This window comes from Balearica regulorum, chromosome 2 (assembly GCF_011004875.1).
Source record: "Balearica regulorum gibbericeps isolate bBalReg1 chromosome 2, bBalReg1.pri, whole genome shotgun sequence".
Taxonomy (NCBI): Eukaryota; Metazoa; Chordata; class Aves; order Gruiformes; family Gruidae; genus Balearica; species Balearica regulorum.
Genome location: NC_046185.1, coordinates 31,737,308 through 31,759,521, shown reverse-complemented (window position 1 = coordinate 31,759,521; position 22,214 = coordinate 31,737,308). Strand labels below are relative to the sequence as shown.

The window sequence follows — 22,214 nt, the reverse complement described above, 5'->3', positions numbered from 1 at the left end:
TAATTATTCTTATATATAATAAACATATACACACACATCACACATGCAGTCCCATCATCAAGGGACTCCCAAACAATGTCCAACTCCTAAGCGGGGCTCTCACTCCCCAGTTGACTCTTCCAAGCCACTGAGGCAAGCAGCAGTTCACTGCTTGGGCATCTCCTTCTCCTTGGACAACTAACTCTGCTGGGAGCCTTGTAAAATTTGCAGAATCATATTAAATCTTTCCAAGACTACTATTTGCCAACATGTTCAGAAAAAGGACTTGGAAGACTGTAATGAATCCTGATGATAAGTACCAGAGGCGAGACTGGCAGCAACACTGCTTACTATAGCTGTCTGGCACTTCCCCTTTTCCAGAGCCATTTTCAACTGTTAAAAAAATGCAGCCTCCTGCTAAATGTCATTTTTGGCATCCCCATTAAAATGATGCACATTTTTTCTGAAAATAAAGCCAAAGAAAAGTACTTTTTTCTGGCCAAGTTAAAAGGTGTTGGCATCTTTTTTCTTTGAGAAGCCGTGGTATCTCTACCCTTTGAGGCAGGGACTTTACATGACCCTAGGAAAAAGCTTTATGTCGGAGAGATGCTTTTTACCGCCTTCTGAAATGGAAAAGGCATAATCCTGTGAAAACAAGAACAAGAGTAAGGAAATGGGAGAAGAGTATGGAAAAGTGAGGAAAATTGGGACCGAGAGGTATGTGAGGAAGATGATGGATGAGAATAGGCAAGGAAATTTGGCTGGGGAGTCGGGGAGAAAAGCAGGAGGAAGGAGGGCGAGAGAGTAGGGAGGAAAGAGGGTGAGAGAGTCAGTCAATTTAGGCAAAAGCTAAGTAGAAAAAAATGGGTGAAAAAGGAGAGTGAGATCCACAACTATTTGGATGAGAACAGGGTGAGCTGAGACCCATCCAACATGGAGATGGTACAAGGGGAGACTAGCACTGGCTTGGCAGAGATGGGAGGACACAGAGCTAAGGAGGCCATGGCAGAGACCTAAGAGGTTGGATGGGAGACTGGCAACAACGAGGAGTCAAGTGAACAACAGGAAAGTAATGTAAGTCCTTCTGGGCAAAAAGAGAAAATATACAGATTGCTAAGATGGGAAGAGTGGCTGCGGAGGAAAATATATCTAGGGGAGCTCTAAGAGTGAGGAAGAGAGGCAAGAATAAGGCTTAGGAAAAGACAAGCAACATTGAAGTAGAAATAAACAGGTCTAGTCAAAAGCAAAAGGTCAGAAGAGACCATCTTTCAGCAGAACTATGCAGAAGAGTCGGTACCACTAACGCATATTTCCCTCCAGAGCCAAGTCCGTGAAGGACTGCAGGTATGCAGCCACAGTAAAATACACACTTTGGGGACAACTGGGTTAGACCATATCTTTTGCTTTACCTCATTTCTCAGCTCTGCTGATACCAATAGCACAAAGCAGTAGAGTAATAAAACAGACTGATATTACAGGATAATTCTTTCAAAATATCAACGCTGTATGCCTGTTAAGGATGTGATACCAACATACATGAGCTGTGGATTTTGTTCAAACTGTCTTCTTTATACACACCAACGGCTTGAGGGTCTGCCATAGGGAGTCCTTACTCCCTGTGGAAAACCAGACTGGCCTGCCCCGTAATCTCTCACACCCAGTGTCTGCCGGAGGCTGTGAGGAATCAGCTACAGCTCTGCAGGGTGTTGACACCTCCCATCCTTGCACTGACTCCAGCATAGCTAGTGGTCTCCAGGTACAACCATGAGAGTGGAATAAACGACGCTCAGCTTCTGCTGGACAAAACAGGGACAAAGCTGTCAAACTGCATGAGAGGCAAGTAAGATAGGTGGCCAGATCATTTTGGTGCTTGTGACTGAAGGAGAAAAAACACCCACCTAATTAAACAAAGATCCAAAACCTGCAAGAATTACTCTGGCATTCTCGTTCACTACAGCCCTCCCCAGGCTTCTGAAGGCTGGCAAGCAAAGCAGGGGTGTGGGGGGCTCCCAATGAACCCCACACCCAGGTGCTGTCCCTGCAGAAACCACGCTGCAAGGGAGGGAGACAGACAAGAAGGGAGAGATGCCTGCCCCAGACTCACCCTGATGGGTCACACGCACTGTATACCCAGATCTGAGTGGTCCAGGGTCCACTAGTCTCAGTGTACCCTTAATTATTTCCATGGTAACTAGTAGGTACACAACCCCTTATGCTGTATTCTCTTTGTGCATTTTAATTCATGGAACTGGTGTGCAGAGTCCAGGAAAAATGTCTGTGAGATTTATTTCTTTATTGAAAAAGCTGCAGAAGTGATGCTGCTGACGGCTGCTGCTAGAGTTATAGATGCATCAGGGTAAAATAATGCGCTGAAAACCTTTCCCATGACCCAGTACGGAAGTAGTTTTTAAAGCAACTCAGCAATACACTTAGATGTCAACAGCAGCCTCTTAGCTACTGTAAAAAAGTGTGTGTGGAAGACTTCAACGCTGCCTGATGCAGTCGTTCCAATAAAGTCTAGTCTCATGTAATCAGCTAGAGCAGGTTCAAGGGAAGATCCAGGGTGGGGGAGAAATAGGAAAGGCAAGAGAATAAGCAGCAATTATCCAAAACTATAAAAGCTGATTTCCTGATATTCCACCTACCCCTGAACTGAGGGTTCTGTGACCAAATCACCCTTAAAGTCTCAGGCAGCGTTTTTTTCAGTCCTCACTTTAGCTAGAGAAGTCCAACTATTACAGATACTGAAACTTATGATACAAGAAGGTATCCAGCAAGAGTTTACTATATGCACCTTGAAAGCAGTGCAGGAGAATCATACAATCATAGAATAGTTTGGGTTGGAAGGGACCTCAAAGACCATCTAGTTCCAACGCCCCTGCCATGGGCAGGGACACCCTCCACTAGACCACGTTGCCCAAAGCCCCATCCAACCCGGCCTTGAACACTTCCAGGGAGGGGGCATCCACAGCTTCTCTGGGCAACCTGTTCCAGCGCCTCATCACCCTCGTAGTAAAGAATTTCTTCCTAATATCTAATCTAAATCTACCCTCTTTCAGTTTAAACCCATTACCCCTTGTCCTATCACTACATGCCCTGATAAAGAGTCACCCTCCAGCTTTCTTGCATGCCTCCTTTAGGTACTGGAAGGCTGAAGTTGAGTCTCACCTCTTACTCCTAACACTGATCACTATAAGCCACACACTATTCATAGTGGTATCTAATTTACAGATTTTCAGAATAAATCAAATAGAATAAGCTTATAGAAGCTTTCTGCAACAATCCCCCCATGTCCTGCAAAGTACTCTCCAACAATGCGTGATCTGGTTCACAGCTCTGGAGACAAAGAAAGAGGTGAGGTTATTGTCTCTAGAGACCTTTCTGCAGCAATATCCCAGTGAATTCATGCCACTCCTTGCCTTGGGGCTGCACAGCTTACTTCTGAAACAAAAAAAAACAATTTCAGAAGCTCTGGTAATTTTAGGAGTGTTTTATATTAACCAGGGATTGGATGATTTCCTGCAGATTCGGGAATATTGTTGCTGCAGCTTCTACCACCTTTTGCTTCTTTGTCTTCTTCATTTGAAGGTTGATCTGCTACCTCAGACTGCTCCCTTGCCTACAGAGTCCCAATGCGATGGTAGTAGGCATGAAAGACTAAAGGTCTCCACGTTCTTCTGTAGCAATCTCCCATACTGACAGCATTTTAGAAGTAAATAAATACTGCAAAGAACTCTCTTCATCACAGAGGGATTAGTGGGCTGCAAATTATTCCTTTAAAAGTGAGATACAGCAAGATGCAACTAATAAAATGGCTAATGGCACAAGAGCCAAAGTGCTCTCTTCCCCATTGCCCATGCAAGGCACTGAGGGTGTGATATATTTAAGAATATTACCCAAACACAGTTCTGTCTACCTTCCTCCTAATGGCCCGGCACAGACCAGCGCTAAGCTGCCTGTGGAACAGAGAGCACAGCAGACAATCTTAGCAGACGTGCCTTTAATCAGTCAGCGCAGTTCAGAGCCAGTTCAAAAAAGGCGTTTCGCTAAGAAAATACCCTGCATCTTAGCCACAGAGAGCTTGCTTCAGGAACTCTGCAGACAAAGCTGAAAAATGTAGCAATTTAAAAGGAGCAAAATTGGACAGTAAGAGCATTTACCTTTTATCTGAAAATGATTCATGAGACACCCCTACAAAGTGTCAGACAACAGCAAAGCAGTTCATCTAGTATTGATAACCCAGCATTCCCAAGCCATCAATAGTCATTTGAGTACTTCTAAAGTAAATTTAGCTTCATCTTCATTATTTTCTATATTGAAAGACCAGGGACATATTCATGGATGTTTACGCAATGGTAAGAGAGCACAGTATTGTATGTTTTATCACACTACCAAAGCAGAATCTTGTTCAGACACTGCTAGTGTATAATTTCTGTCTCTCTAAAAGCTGGAAGGCAATCATTAGCATGTTGGATCTGGCAAGTTCATATTATCTATCTCATAATTATAGAAAGATGGAGAAGCCTTAAAAAAATACCCTCTAACTTCTCCATTTAACACACACCTAATCAAAATACTACCACCATTACCTAAATTAGCACTTCTTTCCCATAAATCATTACTCAGAACACATTAACATTAGTTTAACATGCATTAAATAATTATTAGAGCCCTACTGACTATATTTTATCTACCCTTCCAACTTCAAAGATAAAAAAGTACACGACAACCTGGATGCAGGAAAACATTTTGTTGACAGTGATGACAAGCTATGCTACATGGTAATTTGTTGGGCATTACTAGCCCAAATGAACACTACAATACAGCTCTAGTTTTTCAAAATATGTATACCATTAGTCAATGCTATTCATACTGTGGCAGCATCAATGCGCTAAATAATACACACCAAAAGATAATCCCATTCTCCAGAGACTGCTGTAGAAAAGGACAGAAAGATGAGAGACAAGGGAGAGGGTGAGGGCATACATATGCATACGTATACAAAGTAAATAGGATGACCGGCCTGTGTCTCATTATCTCATTTATTCATGCTTCGGGTAAAGAAGAGACAAGGAGGTGCCAGGAAGATCGCAGAAGCTGGGACAAGATGGCTACAAAAGGAGCTGGAGAGAGAAATCAGAGCAAGGGAAATGAGGCCAGGGAGGAGAGACCATGAATTAAGAGGTTCGGCCAAAACCAGTGATTTGGGTTAAAAAAAAATACAAATGCAAGGCTAAAACTGCGGAGAGCAGAGGGGTGCAGGAAAGGTCTGTGAGGTGCTTTGGTTGCTCCATTCTTGGGCAGGGGCTTCACACACCCCAGCATCTCACAGGCCCCCAGCAAGCCCCACATCATAGCCTGAACAACACCGACCGAAACTGCAGGGCTCCTTATCTCTCTGGCTTATGCACCATTTTAATTACTGCAGTTGTCCTGGCCCTGGGCAAGTTGTCCCCATGGGGCTGGCTGCCCGGCTCCAGAGCTAGCGCGGATAAGCGGGGTGTCCCCAGGGAGCCCCCTTCAGCCCCTGGCTCTCGCCCCGGCCCCCACCTGAGCTGCAGCATCACTGACCCCCATCCCGACCCCCGCTGGTTTGTTTTGTTTTTTTCCAAAGAAACCTCAGGGTGAAGGTAAGGCTACGAAGGCTGCAGTAAAAGCATGTTGGCACACGCATCTTGCTCCCTGCTAATTCCCAAAACTACAGCAACAAACAAATAGATTCAATTACCGAGGTAGGCGCTAGCCCAATTGAAGGGGCTTGGTACATATGTTATAACAAGATGCTGGAGCTGCCGCCCAATCGCATTTACATGAAGAAATCATTTTATGCAAATCTCTTATCCACAAGTGAAGCCCGTATAGGAGGGAGAGGAGCAGCAGCACTGTACGGAGATTCATGATGCATGGCAGATGGGCAATTTAAGTTAAATCACACAGTTCAGTTATACAAGACATATAACCTGGGGAGAAAGTGTGTAGCTTCAAAGTCATAAATTATTTATAAATAATACAGCCTTCTCATGAAATACCCAAAAGGCCAAACACCCATTTTCCCATTATTTTTCTCTGCTTTCACAAATCAGAGGGAAGCTGAAGATGAGTATCTTATCAAGAATGAGCTAGTTTTCATGGAGGACGGACTTAGACAGTGTAGTGAGTTAAGGGCTTGCAGGCAGGACGGTAGGAACTGAAGGCAGCAGGGCTGCTGTGCCCACCCACCTGGGAGCAAAGCAACAGAAGTCAAGAGGAGGGAGCTGGAGGAGGAGAGAAACCGTCCTCCTGGGAGCTCACACCATCCCTGGACCATCACTCTCAGCCTGTTCAAAATCACCAGTTGCTTTCCATCAGAATTTTCAGTTTTTGAAGTGAAATCCAGTGCTCAGATTCACAAATCACAGCTGTGGCAGCCACGCGCGTGGCATGTTTTCTGCCAGCAGCGCTGCCTCCTCGGACCACTGGCTGTGGTCTGTACAACACACAGTGGCTCCTCCATATTCAATTCTCCAGCTTCTTTCAGCACGTCTGTTGTGATGCCTCAGCAGTCTCACACATTCTCATCTTCGTTACCCAACACAACACCTGCCCAAATTCCCCTGCAATGACCAATGCAACTAACTTCTCATTTTTCTGATGTCCTGCCTGGTGACCCTGCATGCCCACCGGTGCACTTACAGGTATCCACCTTTTGATAGCTATATACACACTTCATCATTTACTTTTATGTTGCAGAATCTTTGCTCTTCAAAGTCCTTTTCAGAACTTTATGCTCAGTTTGCATTCAATTAAATGCACTCTGGCTGGGGTTTTTTGTTGGAATCATTAGGGGCAGATACCCACATGCTCGAGGATATCTTTGTAGTCTGAGTAACTCCTAACATTTGTGCTTTCAGCGGACCACTGTTTCTGCTTGCTTCTATACAGATGCAGATGCCTTATGTGACTTTTACAATGTGTTTAAGCAGCCTCCCATGCCCAGCCTGAGGATATTAATTTTCTCCCTCCTGATTTTCTCCTGTGTTCAACTGGTCTGCTGTTATTCGAGTATGGGAAAGGTACTTCAGGGTCTAAAAAGCCCTAAAAGTTAAAAAACAAATATGTACACATGTAATTCAGACCTTTTCTGAAACTCTTTGAAGTCTTGGTATGTATTTTCTTTGTATTACAAATAGTAAGTTTGCCTAAATGCAACAGGAGTGTAATTCTTGAGTTCACTGCTCATGCCACATGGGCAGTATAAGGCAAATAAAATACACAGCAAGAAAAAAAACCACCCTGATTTATTTTCTTATTAGCTACAGACATTAGCATCACTGTCTTGTATCAATTAGCTGCAATAAAAAGATGGAAATACCAGACTATTTCTTCTCAGTTTTAGGGGTGTCACATTTTTTACATGGGCAAAACTAAAAATAAACACGCTTCTTGTACAATAAAGAGCAAATGTAGCACCAAGTATCACTTTATCCATGTAGTCACCTCTCTGCACCAGGGCTTTGCATGTATAATCCCTCTGAAGCCATAACAGGGTAGGAACATGCAAATTACAAAGTGATAAGAAATCCACATTTTCAGTTATCATGGAAATCTTCTCAATAGCTATTGTTCACGTACGCTTTGGCTTGTCAACCTTTGCAACCTTTTGGTTAACAATGAGCTTTGTTTCCAAATCTTCCTAAATATTTTAAAATGAATTAAAATGCCATATCAACTCCAATCCTCCCAAGCATTTTTTCTTCCCACACCACAGACTTTAGGTACCAAAACCAAGGAACAAAATCTCTTTTTGGTAAGAAGGAATATTTCTCTTGGTTAAACTTGGTCCTACCTAAGTCTATTCAAAACTTAAACAGTACCTAAGCTCTCGTGCATACCTTTGATTGGGGGGGGGGCTGTGTAAAGGCTTGGATTTCATCCTCTCCTAAAATGGGAACACTCCTTCTCCTTTGGGAAAATCAAACAATGTACGTTAAGACTGCTCCTCTTTCACCTCCAAAAACTTTATCCCTGACCTGGAAAGCCTCCTACGGTCTCCAAGGATTGCACTAGAGCAATAGTATTTACACTGAGAAGGCAGCACCAGTATATCTGAGTTCAGGCTCTTTGTGAATTTTAAAAATCACGAATAGGAAATAAATTTATATGAAAAATGCTTCAGTCTTTATTTTGCAAACAGAGAGTCAGGGGATAAAAACAAATTGGACATCATTAGTCAAAGGATAACTCTACTGTTGCAGCCCAATTGACAAAGATTAAAGCTATGCCTGTAATTAAAACAAAATTAGCTTGCAAGCCAAAACAAGAAGGCTAAGGTCATCGATAACAGCTCCACTGCTCCCTGGTACATAAAAAGCAGCACATTTGGGGGGTTTGTTTCCAGGCAGCTGTTAACTCACCATGAGGAGGAAACATGTAGCAGCACACCGTACCATTGTGATTTACAACAAAACTCCTCTCTGTAGGCTTGTGTTGATGTTGATCCTGCCTTGAGTCTTGGATATGATACTGCTTAAGGCCTACTACTACGACAGCTAAGCTCAGCACCTTGCCTGCTATTCCGTGGAGGCATATGGGACACGACACCAGCTACAAATGAGTCGGAAATAGAGCTAGTAAGAACCAGGCTTTAAAGGAAAGGAAATATTTAGAAAAAGCAAGACGAGGCTTGCACAATAAGCGTTATTTGTCCAACATTTACAGGCTCAAGTCACTGCAAAGAAGGAGATTTTTCCTTATTTTTCTCATATGTGGTCAGAACAGAGATGAATTAACTGCTGTTTTGCACACACCTTGCAGGAACAGGAGACAATGACAGGTACTACATCCCGTCTGTACAGGCCAGGGAGCAAAAAAAAAAGATTTTCTGTTTTAAAAACAGGAGGTGAAAAAGTGGGAATGAACTGAGCAGCAGACATAAGGTACCAAGAATATGTAGCTATCCTTTTTTCAGTAAGAATGCATAATCTTTTTCAAATTTTTGAAGAACAAACTAGAGAACTGTTATTTCAGAACAGGCTCTCTTAAAAAACAGTCTGCAACTGCCTAAGAATGCAGTTGGTGACGTCACAGCATCACAGAATGGCTGATGTTGGAAAGGACCTCTGGAGGTCATCTGGTCCAGCCTCCCTGCTCAAGCAGAGCCACCTAGACCCAGTTCCCCAGGACCATGTCCAGACAGTTTTTGAGTATCTCCAAGGATGGAGACTCCACAACCTCTCTGGGCAACCTGTGCCAGTGCTCGGTCAGTCTCACAGTGAAAAAGTCTTTCAGATGTTCAGAGGCAACCTCCCGAGTTTCAGTCTGTGCCCATTGCCTCTGGTCCTGTCACTGGGCACCAATGGAAAGAGTCTGGCTGTGTCTTCTTTGTACCTTCCCTTCAGATATTTAGAGACATTGACAAGATTCTCCCTGAGTCTTCTCCAGGCTGAACAGTCCCAGCTCTCTCAGCCTCTCCTCATATGAGAGATGCTCCAGTCCCTTCATCATCTTAGTAGCCCTTTGTTGGACTCTCTCTGTATGTCCATGTCTCTCCTGTACTGGGGAGCCCAGAACTGGACCCAGCACTCCAGGTGTGGCCTCACCAGTGCTGAGCGGAGGGGCAGGATCACCTCTCTCCACCTGCTGGCAATACTTTGTCTAGTGCAGACCAGGACATCACTCGCCTTCTTTGCCATAAGGACACATTGCTGGCTCATGTTCAACTTGGTGTCCACCTGGACCCTCAAGTCATTTTCTGCCAAGCTGCTTTCCAGCCGGTCACCCCCTGCACATACTGGTGCCTGGGTTGTACCTTCCCAGGGTCAGGACTCTGCACTTCCCTGTGCTCCCGGTACCTACCGCTCACAAGTTCAAATTCTGGATGTGAGATAACTCCTAGCTGCTCTCCGTAGCAGAGCCGAAGGTGACATCCCCTGGATGCAGTGCTGATCAGCTGGGGCTGGTGACAGGTACAGATGCCCCACCAGAAGCCAGACTCTGGTCAGGATAGGAACAATCTGTGGTCCTCAATCCCCTATTGGCTACATCCTTCTGCAAGCTCTACTTTACAACCTGCACTCTATCAGCATGCCCTAATTTAAAGCTCAAATTGCCAGACTATGCTTTTAGAAGTTAACCTTCTCTTGTATTGAACTGCCAGGGCTGAGGGACAAAAATCTGCTAGAGGATCACACAGGAGAGTGAGAAAAAGGCAAGGTTTAAGTTTGCAGCGCATGCCTTCAGCCACAACACTCCTCTACTGCTAAACTGAAACACCAGTTGCAGGAAGCAAAAGCAGCACTGCGCTTCTCCCTGCTGCCGAAACCTTGCTCTTCAGCATACGACTCAATAGCACTGATTTTTTTGCAAGAGATTGCTCCTATCTGCATAAAATCAGGCTGATACAGACACACACCACAGGTTACTTGAGTATTAATTAAACCAGGTAGCTAGGTGTTTAAAAGGTATAAAGCTCTGGTCATTTACCTAAAGCAATCTTCATGCTTATTTTTTCTGAATTCAATCTAAGTGCCAGCTGCTGATGAACTGCTGGGAGCATGATTTTTATTAAATGATGAACACTAACATTTCAGAGTTACACCTCAGAAAACTGATTACTATCCACTAACAGATAGCTTAAGCACAGAAATTCCTGAGGGTTTTTTTGCGGGTTTTGATTCCTCTAGACTCCGGTGAAAGGAAGCCTTTTCTCTTAAGAGCTGTTGCTTTTTTTAAGCATCAGTGTAAATAATTATACAGGCTAATACTTAATATAGAAAATACAACTGCTCTGTGGAGCAGGGCACGCATGATGCCAGGTGGAACACAGGATCTGCAGCATCTTGGAAATTCTCCTTCCCAGGCAATCACAGCACTGTAATGTATAATCTCTGCCTAGCTCAGAAACCAAGGGAAAACAAGCTTTCTTGGTTATTGCATTTCCTGAAAAAAAAAAAAAAAATTATTTACTGCTGATTAAAACTGACAACTCATGCTAATTTTACCACTGTCCAACAACTAATACCTCAGGAAGTCCCTCAGCTGGGAAAAGCAAAGAAATGGCAAAAATCAAGCAAGCGTTTCCAGGTTCCCAGATTGCCAACCATGAGGTCCAAACCTCCAGGGCTTTGGTGTCCCAGGGTGGCTACAACCAGCTCCTCAGGCAACCTCGCTTCTGCATGGAGCCACATCCTGTGGTGCTGGATGACTCCAGAGCTTCCAGGCTCCATGGAACCCCTAGGTTGCCTCCAGAAAACCCCTAAGAGAAGACTCCTGGTGCTCCATGGTCTGGCACCCGCCCTACCCTGCCAACATCTCTGCAGGTGCTGGAAACCAGGACACGGCCGGGCAGGTCCATCAAGGCCACCCCCACTGGAGTTTGGGAGTCCCATCACTTGTTTCAGAGACCAGGCTTCTCTTCCCAGGCCAGCTACGGGCGTCGATGTGCCTGTCAGGAACCAACCACCCCATGCTGTTTGTGCATGCTATGCCTGAGCGCTGAATAAATGCGAAACACATAAATGCTGAGTTATTGGCTATCTGCCTGCTTTGCTGAGTAAATAATTTAGCTAATTTCCTCATAACAATGACCTCCCATTTTGGTGGGAAATCAATCCTCTGCTTCTGGGCTAGTTTGCTTTCCCCAGTACTTCTCTAGGGCTGTTTTAACCAAACCTGTTGAGGAGGACGGTAACAGAGATCACCTGAAAACCAGCATCCATCAATTCATCGTGACTGGTCAGACCCCACAGCGTAAGGCACCTCCGTAACCAGGCACAGACACCACTTCTTTCCCTACCATTTGCCCAACTGATATCGCTAATCAATTCCTGGCGTATGTGCTTTCCAGAAATGAGATGGACTTGTTGGGCAAAATTAAAGATGGAGTCACAGCTGAGTAAAGCCTTCACTCACACAAATTAAAATACACAATTGATACTGAAATGTAAATCAAGAGTATGAAATTAAATCTTCATGTAAAGAATGAAAAAAAGAGATTAATTCTTGCTTTCACTTCAGTCAATATAATTGACTGGAACAACACTTCAAAAGATTTGACAGGCTGTCCCCCAAGATACCCTGGAAAACTGAACTGTTGTACCATACCTCCACACAATTAGCATAAAAACATTTCCCAATGCATTGGCAAATTTCATATCCTAAATTGCCAGGAATATTTTTTCCCAAATTTGGCTACACTGGCAACACTAGAAAATGACTATATACATGCATCCCATTTGACTACCAAAGACATAGTTAAGAAAAGCGATAAAACAAAAAGGAAAGAAACTCACATTAAAAATATCAAACTGCATTAACAGATAATATTTAAAGTACAGATTCATTATAGGTGGCCTATAGGTAACTGTTTACCTCAGGTCCATATACATAATGCCACATGCTACTACATCCTTGAGTGATGAATTAATCCCCACAGAAAAGCTCTGTGACAAGTCACATCACAAGAGTCACGAAATGGAGGTCACTGTGCCAGCCAGCAAATGACACATTAAAAAGGGGGAAAAAAGGCAGAAAATGCTCTTTATACTTTCCACTTCACTATGAACGTGAGGGATTTATTTCACTAATCCATGGCTGGCAGTGTCGTGGCTACTCAGAGCTGCAGAGACGGAGAGAAATACCCAATTTTCAAATCCCCTCCAGCTACATAAAGGTAAGAAAGAAGAGCGCTTCTGCCTCCACTGAGCCGATATTGCACCGCTGCCTCTATTACACCAATACCATTTTCTGAAAAGGCTAAATTAGAGGGAAGGCACACGTCACAAATGGCTTCCTCCTGTAACTAGGGCAGCCAATTAAGATGGCCAAGATAGTGCCAAAACACACCTTTTTACGGTGTGCTCATCTGGAGTTTATTTTGCCAGCCCGAGGACAACGTTATATCCCTATGTGAAGAGTGTGTGGGGGAGGAACTGCCCAAGCGACCTTGCCTATCCAAATATGAGCTTATTCTGACTATTTAAGCATTAGGTCACAACTTACCGTTCTGGGGGAAAACAGTGTTCTTTCTTACAAAGCATACTAAAAATGAGGCAATATTTGACAGTACTTCAAAGTGTAAGACAGAATACACATATGTAGTTTGGCCTTTCTGTATTTTCTTCTTTTTCCTTAGGCAAGCAAATCTGTAAAGCCTCTCATCTAATGTGTTAGATTAATAAATGATGAAGCTACAAACAAGAGAGCCCCAACCTTCCATGATGCGTGCTCAATTATTTTACATTTAGCAAGAGTAAAGGAAAATGAAATTAATTTAAACTCTGTAATTGCCAAACTAAATGACACAATCTTGCCTATTACAACAGATCAAAACAATAAATTTGCATTTACCAAATCGTTGTGTAATTTTTACTATGAATAACTTTTTTGTGATGTATTAGCTTCCATGCCTGGAAAAGTACCTACCAAATGTTGCAGCAGAGGTCATGGAGATTACGCTTTTCTCTGCAACTAGGCTCTGGATCAGAGCTACATTTAAGCTAAGCTCTATGACAGCATTTCAACAGAAAGTGAAATTATATTTCGGAATGTGCTTGGTGAATATTCCTTACTAAAGTAAGTCTAGACCTGCACGTTTTCTTATCGTTTGCAGGCTCTAACAGTCTGAATGTTGGTCTATGCACTCTACTAGAAGGAACAGTAGCTATTATTTATTAAAGGAAGAAACTTGTGCAGGCAACGCAATTTGTTAGGACATCACCCTCAACACCATCAGTAGAAAATTCTTTAGCAATTTCTTCAGTAATGTCTTTCTGCATCTCCCTTTGACTCCTGTCTCTTACACCAAGGTGCCTGGGTGGCAGCCTGAGTGGCAGCAGGTAAGAGAGCGGAGTGTAGGCACCAGTGCTCCTCTGCACCCCTCACTCCCAAATCTGCACCCCTCTTCCACTGCTCTTCCTAACTCCTGCTCCCACTGCACATCTGACCCACTCATTAACTCTCCCCCACCATGATACAATCCGTAGAAGAGGACTTCAGGTCATCTTTCCCTGCATACCTCTTCCACTTTGAAATCATCTTCCTTGGACGTGAGTAACAAGGGCTACCAGCAGCACCCCAGGTAAGGTTTCTCTACAGCCTCGTACAGTGGCACTAGCCCTTTCATACATTTCTGGAAACAGCTTGCCTGAGGCAACCGAAGATTTTCCTTTGCCATTTTTTGTGGGCACACCCCAGTGGTAGCTCACAGCAATGAGGCAACAAGCATATCCAGGTCTTGTTCTCCTTCAGTCAATTCTGAACAATGAGTCTCTAATCCCTTTGGCTTCAGCTGCAAAATTCCCATTGATTGATAACGGATTTTCCACCAATGTAGAATCAGGCACTTCGACTACATCACTACAAATTAACAGAATAGAGCTCTGTTAATCTTTTATAAGTAAGCTTAATCTTTTGGTTTATAGAAGAAGCAGCGAAGGCCCCCTTTTCTCCAATATCAGGCAGAATGTAACTATTATTTCAGAATTTTTTTCTCATTTTATTTGATTGAAACCAGTATTTTTTTGGAAGACACAAATCCAGGCAACACCACAGATGCACACTTCTGCCAGGTAAAAAAGGAAGAGTTTGAGCTATGAATCCTGAAGCTGAAAGCTGGCATCAGCACTCTGGGACTTGCAGTTACTCCATAGAAAGTGCTGTCATCTGGAAACAGCAGACTGACAAAGCCTTTATAGCATTCACCTTTCAATTAAACAAGAGTAACGTGCGAAACCTCACATTAAAATAGCTATAAGATTTGTTAGGGTTCTCTCCCAATGATGTGATTTCAACATTTCCTGTACATTAGCAATAGTTAGGGCTATTAAACTGCAAGCAAGTATTAGCACCTTTAAAGACTGTTACAGAACTTGGCTAATAACTCGAAAGCAATCAAGTCATCAGAAAGATGAACTGATCTTAAATTAAGACACTTTTTCCATTAAAATGAGATTTTTGTTAGATCAACTCAAATACATTTTATTAAGTCAGTGGGTAGCAGAATGGCTCTTCTTTTTTGCAGGAAAGGGAATTTATCGCTACGATTCAATGTCTGGTAAATAGGAACTCAACCATGCAAACCCTTGCTCGAATGAGAAACCACTGCTGACAAAGACTTGTCCCATTGCAGTCAACAGTCTGAGCAAGGATACTTAACCGCAGTAAAATCTTGAAAGATCAAGCCCAAATATCACAGTTGTAATTGATACTGCACATCAAACAGCCCTTAATTTGACGTCTTATCCTGCAGTGCACTAGATGCAAACATTTCATTGATTTAGTAATTCATCATAAACACTGCTTCTATGCTAGGATGGAAAGAAGTCTTAAACACAGCAGCTAAGTGGTTCCTCTAAAACCCTGGAATGCCGCATATCTCTGTAGGACAATAAAATGTTTATCTTTTGTCATACATTTCATTGCCGCTGTTTAGTTGGGTGACCTTTTGAAAGGAGCAGTGGAGGCTGACGTACACCTTCATTAAAGCAGTGCCTCGTTCTTCCCCCCGCCTGCGAGAACAATGAGCACGGGAGGGAAGAGGTGAGCAATCCACGAAGTAATGAAGAGATTTTGTTTCAGAGGGTTATCAATTATTTATGAGTAAATCCCCAGATGAACACATCCGAAGCTGAACAGTTTTTTAATACGTTTCACTTCTGTACACACGGCACAACACAACTAGACACTAGCTAAATTGGATGTCTGACTATTCGAGGTGTCAAATAGTGAGTTGAATCTGGACTTTAGTAAATCACTGTTGTGTTTTTGAAAGTGCAACAATCTGCTAGACTTAAAGCTCCTTCTCAGAATTCCTCCAACAACACTCACAAAAATTATTCTTTATAGTATTTCCCACTTATCAAGACCTCAGCAAAGAAGCAGCTCATACTGAAGAATTTCTGTAATTATGCTGACACAGTTGTCTAAATAGTCTAATATTCAAACTCTTACACACATACTGCCCAGCTTTGAATGGAATTTTATTCCACAATGGAATGAAATGGACCTGAACTTTTCCTATTAAAAAAAAGACCATAATTTGGTCTCCAAAACAGGATTTATCCCTTTCAAAACAAAGCACTTGTCTTTAAAGTAAAATTGGTTTATAACTGTGCTTTTTAAAGAGAAGATCCAAAGACTGTTTCTGTGATGTGGGAAATACAAACATTACACATTGGTCTTCTTCACAAAGCAAGGACAGTGGAACCAAACGGTTGTATTTGCTAGGCATGCTTTTGCTTTCCATGAGAAGTCATTAATCTATTTACAAATGCTGTCGTTGAAAAGAGTCATCCTGCAAGTCTCAAAAATGAAACCAAATACACAGTCACACAGTGAACGTCCAGATCTGCAGAACTGTTCTTGGAGCTCCTCTTTCCTACAGCTTCCAACCAACAAGACGCTGCCGAAGTCAACACCACCACCGCAGCTGTACTTCAATGATTGTGCCTACAGCAGCTGTCACGATGGCCTCGAGGCCACCTTTAACACCAAATTCAAGTACTCTGTGAACCCAGGAACCAGGCTGGGACACCACCAGGACATGCCCTGCAGAGCAAGCCCCCTAGACACATTAGTGTCTGGCCAAGTGGTGGCATGCCATGCGCAGGCTGCCCCAGAGGTGCCATCCCGCGTTTGGAGGGGCTCTCTCAGTGCAGCCTGAGCTCAGCAATGGGGTGCTGAGCCGGGCTGCGGCCAAGGGGGAGCAGACAGCAGCCTCTGCAGGTCCCCCTGCCTCTCGAAGCTTCATCTGCAAGCTGCCTTCCAAAGGGATGAGTTCAGGGAGAAGCTCATCAAATAAGGTGCTTTAAACCACAGATGGAACAAGCACTTTCTGTCTTTTTTGCACAACCGCAGGAGAAGAGAAGAGCCAGGTCTCTGGTGCACTCTCTGCTCCCTCACGTTTAGGCTGGCACGCACCCCAGCACCTCCACAACTCTGGGAGCAAGCTCCACTCCCATTCTAGCCTGGCTAGACTAAACTGTTCCAGTACCAAAAAAAAAAAAAAAAACCACTTAGAAATCCATTTTAGATTTGTTTGCATTACTTTGGAGGGTTTGTTATGTATTTGGATGAAAGGAGCCCATTAAGTACATCTATATTTACTTCATTACAGTGTGGCTCTTGAAGTTAGATGAAAAGATTTACTTCGGCCAAGTTTGTTTATTCATCAACATCAGCTAAGATATGTTTTCAAAGGCTCATCCTCATTGCATTTACATGAAAGCACACATTTTTTTTCAAGGGTTGTATCACATTCTGAGAGCTGGAAAAGGACAAAAGAAACTTTTGCGAGAATTACAAAATCAAGGATCAGCGCAGGAACATTTCCTACCATTTCCAGTTATCTGGGGGAGGGGGAACCCACCCTTTCTCACCTGGAGTCATTCTTTGTCACCCTGCAGACGCATCAACAGCCACAAACTGTAAGTGGATGGTGAGTCACCATACCCCTAGCCTAGATAATGGCGACCGCACACTGCTTAGCCAGGGACACCAGAAGTGAAGAGCTAACACGACCTGAAGCACAAGAGTTTAAGCAAATGTAGTCTCCCAAGTTTCTAATTTTTTCATCTGCACTTTGACAAAAACAATTAATTTTTTTTCACAGTGGCATTGAAGAAGAGCTCTTCATAACTGCCAGCAAAGCATTACATAGAAATACAGCCCACCCCCGACCAACTCCACTGTACAGGAACCCAAAGACAACTCGGTACTTGCATGCCTTTAATATCAAAATTTTATCCCCAAGTTATGTAAATATTTAAATGACATTTATGGACAGTATCTTCCCTCGTGAGTTTACACTCTCCCACGGAAGACTTCCAGAGTGATTAACAATGCTGATCTTTATCCTTCACACTGACTATTCATTCATCCTTTCTAAAACGAATACTGCTTACATACGACCCAAGAGGGCTGTAACAAGGCAGTATTTATCTGCCCTAATAATCTACCGCCTCTGCTTTAATTAAAACTTGGTTATAACACATCCACGAAGCAAAGGAACACCTCCTGTCACTCATCATTTTCACCTGACAGCTGTGCTTGATGCACCTTTGCAGGAGCAACCTTTGGAGGTCCCACCACCCTCAGCTTGTCCTCCCCAGCCCAGGTAACTGCAGGCACAGGGTTATAAAAAACTGCTTCACCACAGAAGAAAAGCAGAGTGAAACTGCAGAGGGGTTTGCAGCGTGGGGCCTCCGGTGAGTCACCGAGCACCTGCGGGTGGGTATCTACCCGGTCAACAAGCAGGGCAGCACTGCCTGCGCGGCGGCACACGGCGGGTTCGGGAGGTGAGGGGCCAGGGGGAAGGTGAGCCGGACACGGCACACGCACCCGTGAGAGACCTATGGAGAAGCTGCGGCACGGCATGGCAGTTCAGAGCTTGAGGGACACCAGGATGGAGATGGGGGAACAGCAACGAAGAACACTTCAACTCCCTTCAGGCTTCAGCTTCCTCAACTGTGCAGCAGGATTTTACAGGGCGTCCAAGAGCCCACACGAATGCACACTGATTTCAAAGTCTAGAGTTTATTACTAGCAGTATTACACAAATAAGTGTGCACTGCTTGCCCTTTCCATGTTTTCATCAATGTAAGCAGTACCTGATGATACAAACGTTTAGAAACACACCGTTTTCCCAAGGAAGAAGCCATCCTGAACTTCTTCCCTCATCAGAAGTTTTTTGGCACTGTTATACACAAGACCTGCAGCTGACAGCATCCTTGGGATGCAGGGATGGGCACCGAGCAGGCAGGGCAGCCTGCCTGCAAGCTAGAGGCTGGACAAGCAGGGCCTCATCCAGCACATCTTCCCTGCCGGCTCCACGCAGGGCTCGGGCCAGCAGCTGCCCTTCATTCTGCAGACACTGAAACTTGGGAGGGGGCTCTCTCGGCCCCAGTTTGGCAGTGAGGGTGAGTCTCTGCATGCGCTGCCCCTTCACCCCGCCTGGGCTCCCTCCTGGCCGCAGCAGGGCTACCAGGCTGCAACGCGTCTGCCCTCTCACCGCGGCTCTGGGGCTGAGCTACCCCGGCACCCCGTGCCCAAAATCTGCTCTGTTCGCAACCCTGGAAGCAGAGGCATCACTATAGGAGCCTGGGTAATGTTATTTGAATGATTTATTGTTTCAATTAAGTGTTAAACAATGTTTTCAATCCTTCTTGGTCTATTAATCTTATTCTTACATTATATTTTGCAGTTACAAATGATATGGTGTTGGAACCACTTTGAAAAAGCCCTTCCGTTCTCCATCCCCATCCTTACTGGAAGGAAAAAGACTGTGTCCTGTTCCAGCCATTGAACTCTACAGCACTTTACCATCAGCATCAATGAGCTGATAAACAGATTTAACTCCTTTGTGTGTCAATGAAGACCGCACAGCCCCAGGAGTGTTCCTTAACTAAATGCCACTGCACAGCCAGTAAGGAAAACTCGACTGCACTTCTTGTGGATTCCTCAGAACAACGCTTCTTAAAATATAAATTAGCTCTAGATTATTGAGCATTTCTTATTTAGGACTTGAAATCCAGTTGCCACTTTCTGATCAATATAACTTTAATGGTAGGATAAATTCAGAGCTTAAGTTACCTAGTAGCAGTCATTCGTATACAATACATGATCTAAAGCCATATTCACGTTCAAATGCCTGGCGATGAGGCTTATAAGGAGCGTGGTGCCTTAAAATGCAATGGATTACCTGTTTCTTTCCCTCATTAAAAGACATTTCATAAAAGAAACTGAACAAAAGCTAGGTGAGCTTGCTGAGTGTCGTACCCCACAACCTTTACTCATATGAGCAATGTGTTGCCTTCAGATCAGCTTCTCATTCAAAAGTTGCAGATCCCCATTGCTGACCTGAATATTGATTTTATGTTAATAAAATCCTGTGTTGAAAAACTGCTTAAAGATAAAATTGCTCTTGCACTTCAGGCCTGCAAGGTGCTGTGCATACTGTACTCACTATTTTTTGTCAACGAGGGCAGAAGACATTTATTCCTTACAGGACGTGCTCTGCAGGCTGCAGAATTTCGCCATTGTTAAATAAACTAACACCTGAATTAATCACTTTTCCAGTAAGGGAAGGCACTTTTGCTATATTGAAGCTGCACACCTCACATATAGGTATATTTATCAGGGCAACATTTTTAAAGATGCAAAATAGAAACCCTGGAATTTGAAATGTCTACTTCTGTATTATCTAAGAAACAAATACAACAACCAAGTACTTCCATTTACTTTCTGGGTATCTTTAGCAGTGCTTGCTTCTGCAAATTCTCTTAATAGACACTGCTCTGATCATCATTTAACTGCAACGCAGACAGACTTCAAGAGGACTAAGGAGGATTTGCTTCTGGTTTCACATAGCCCACTTGGTTTTTTTTTTTAACTTTAATCTAATAAAATAAGAACTCTGGATAAAAGTTAATGGCGCATGGCTGCTAGGAAGGGGAAAAATATTTTCTGCCAAAATTTTATCTTTGCTCTTTCTCTCACTCTTTTTTCTGCATTTGTTGCTTAATGGCTCAGTATTATTTGAAAGGCCATTCCTTTTACAAATGTAATCAACTCCAGTATTCAGCACCACAGATGATATATTACTCTCCTTAAAACCAAATCTCCGAGGGACAGATTAGAAAGAAAGGTTAAAGAGCTCTATCATTCAAAGCGTTATAGTTCAGACACCTATAAATCACTATGTTTGTTTATTTAGATAATTGGGTCCATTAGCGTATGTAACATTCCAACTACACAACTTTCTGGTGTGACCCTCTGCCAGTTTTTTTCTGTCCTCTCTCAGAAGCTCTAAGGGAAATAAACGCTCCAAGCAGCACACACGGCAAATGATGTGTTAGGACTAATTCGTGCTTGCAGCTCTCTTCGCAACGCTTTGAAAAGCAGCCCCGGCTCTTCCCCTGGTGATCCCTTCCTCTTAAAGAGTTTCCAAGACCAAGAGCAGATGCCACTGCGAAACAAACTGGAGTCTGTCACCATGTAATAGGATTTGAATGAAAATATAGTTAAGGGGCTGACGCGCAGCAGCCGGAGCCGGGAGGCGCGGAGAACCCCGCCGCCGTGGGATGCCAGCGCGCTGCGCCCGGGAAGCCGCACAATAACCCCGGCCGGGGGCCGGATCCTGCCCGCCTCGGCCCCTGCCCTGCACCTGTGACCTCTCCTGGCCAAATTATCCCTCCAAATAACCAGATGGACGCCCCGGGCGCAGCGCGGACCGCGGCCGGACCAGGGGCAGCGCTGCGGTGCGCGCCGAGCCCCCGCAGCCCTACGGCGGCCCCGCCACCCGCCTCCCGCAGCCGCGCAGCGACCCGCGCCCGCAGCGACGGCACACCGCCCCCCAAAAACCACAGGCACCGGCAACTTCGCGCACCGCCCGCAACTCACCGGCAGGCGCCGGCCCCGCGGAGAAGCGCGCCCGGGGATGCCGCCTCCCGCGGAGCGCTGCCCGCGGAGCGCAGCCCGCAGGGGCCGGGCAGCGGCGCGGCGAGGGGAGGGGAGGGAGGAGCAGCAGCAAGTTGCGGCGCGGCGAAGGGAGGGGAGGGAGGAGCAGCAGCAAGTTGCGGCGGTTTTCTCTCCCCTCCCTCCCCCCCCCCCCCCTCTTCCTCCTCCTCCTCCCCCCCCCCCCTCTCTCTCTCTCCCTCCCCCTCCTCCGCCCGGCAGGAGGGCCGGGGGCAGGCGGCGGAGAGGGACGGAGCGCGGCCGCGGAGCACGACGCGGGCGAACGCGCGGCAGTGCGCATGTCCCCGCGCCCGGCGCCGAGAGGCGACCGATGCAGCGGCGGCGCCGCGGGCGGACAGCGCAGTCCCGCCGCCCCCTGCGCCCCCCCACCGCCACCGCGCAGTCCCGCCGCCCCCTGCGCCCCGCCACCGCGCAGTCCCGCCGCCCCCTGCGCCCCCCCACCGCCACCGCGCAGTCCCGCCGCCCCCTGCGCCCCCCCCCTTCCGCCACCGCGCAGCCCCGCAGCCCCCTGCGCTCCCCCCCGCCCCGCGCACCGCAGCGCGCCTTTGCGGAGGCTGCGTGGGGCACGGCTGCTGCCGCATCACCTTGATCCGCGGAGGCGGGGGGCGGACACGGACACGGACATGCCAGCCGCCGCCGGGCTGCCCACCTTGCAGCGCTGCCCGCGGCCCCGAGCCGGGGAGGGGGGGGTGCGTATGTTGCCGCCCCCGAGCAGCGGGGAGCGCAGGCGGAGGGCTGGGGCCGGCGGCCGGGGCTGCAGCGGCTCGTTGGGGCCGCCGCCCCCG

At 45.5% G+C, this 22,214-nt stretch overlaps 1 protein-coding gene across 4 annotated transcripts in view; it reads right to left on the bottom strand.

Annotated features, from left to right (window-relative positions):
• The window catches only part of PAG1 (phosphoprotein membrane anchor with glycosphingolipid microdomains 1), a 115,489-nt gene extending 93,994 nt beyond the window's left edge, over positions 1 to 21,495 (bottom strand). For 3 of the 4 annotated variants that reach the window (XM_075743828.1, XM_075743826.1, XM_075743827.1), the window contains exon 1: positions 21,355 to 21,495. The gene's annotated coding sequence lies outside the window, so the exon portion shown is untranslated. The remainder of the gene's footprint in view (positions 1 to 21,354) is intronic. The other variant, XM_075743829.1, reaches the window with a different exon arrangement.
• Positions 21,496 to 22,214: the final 719 nt, after the last annotated feature.